Here is a 1552-nt window from a genome sequence, read left to right as displayed (position 1 = left end):
ACCCTGTGTTCAACCCCCAGCACCAAAAATAAATAAATGGGAGAATACTCTTGCAGGATGGACTTGGGGGTGGAAAAACAGTTGAGCATACTTTTGAGAATTTATACCCAAAGTCCTTCACATAGCAAAGATATGAGTGGCTTGGACACCTGACCAGAAGCAGAAAGATTGGTTCAAGAGTGGGAAAGAGACTTCCCCTTGCCATTGCCCAAAGAAACTTTCCCTCTGTTGCCAACGTGATGCTGCTCCGGTTAACTTGCTCAACTTCCATCATACATCCCAACATCTTAAGTGATTAATGATTAATGTAAGTTAGGTGTATACTCAAAAGAACTAGGAGTAAGGAGCAAGAACTTAAACAGATATTTGTATACCCTTGTAGATAGAAGCATTATGTGTGACACCGAAAAGGTAGAAACAACCCAGGTATTCATCAATGGATGGATGGAGAAACAAAATGAGGCTTATGGATACAATGGAATATTATTCAGCTTTAAAAGGGAAGGAAACTGACACATGCTAAAACATGGATGAACTCTGAGGACATTATGCTGACTTCAATAAGTCAGTCACAATATGACAAATACTGTATGACTACATTCACATGATGTATTTAGAGTAGTCAAATCTATAGAGACAGTAAATAGAATGCTAGTTACCAGGAGTGAAAATGGAGAGTTTTTATTCAATAGGACAGTTTCAGTTTTACAAGAAAAGAATTTTGTATACGGACAGGGGTGATAGTGTGATTATGATGTGAATGCACTTAACGTCACTGAACTAACCCATTTAAAATGGTAAAGATGAGTAGTGTGTAGCAGTACATGCTGTAATCCCAGCAATGTAGAGTATTTTGAGTTCAAGGCCAGCCTTAGCAACTTAGCAAAAACCCTCAGCACCATAGAAAAATCCTGTATCAAAAAATAAAATTAAAAATAAATGACTAGGGATGTAGCTCAGGAGTACAGTGCCCCCAGGTTCAATCCCTAGTACAAAAAAAGAACAAAAATATGGTTAAGATGGCATTTTTTATGTTATATATATATATTTTTTGCCACAATTTAAGATGCACATTAAAATGTTGATTTTTCAGTAAAAAGATTAGTGCAGACCTTATAGCCCATCTCGTAGAGCGCCTGCCTCTCATGCTGGAGGCCGGGGTTCGAGTCCCCAGCACTCTAGGATTGTGGAAATAACAAACAAACAAAACCAACCTTCAGTAAAAAGATTAATGTAAGGAAGTGTTATTAACAATAACTGTCTGCTAGTATGAAAAACCATTCTCATGTTTAGATCATAAAAGATAAGAGATTATATGTGGTAGATTTCAGCTACATAAAGATGAACTATCTCTACCTGTGCATATGCAGGTGGGCAGGAAAAGAAGTGAAAGGAAATGCAAACGTCAACAGCAGTAGCCATATTCTGAAGTGGGGTTTTTTCCATCTTTGCTATTTTAAACAGTTTTCAAGTTTCACACAATGAGCATACATTACTCTTTATAATGGAATGAAGAGACAGGGTAAATATAAAACCAAGCCACAAAAAAAAA

The sequence above is a fragment of the Sciurus vulgaris genome (assembly GCF_902686455.1).
Source record: "Sciurus vulgaris genome assembly, chromosome: X".
Taxonomy (NCBI): domain Eukaryota; kingdom Metazoa; phylum Chordata; class Mammalia; order Rodentia; family Sciuridae; genus Sciurus; species Sciurus vulgaris.
Note: the sequence above shows the minus strand (reverse complement) of the source record.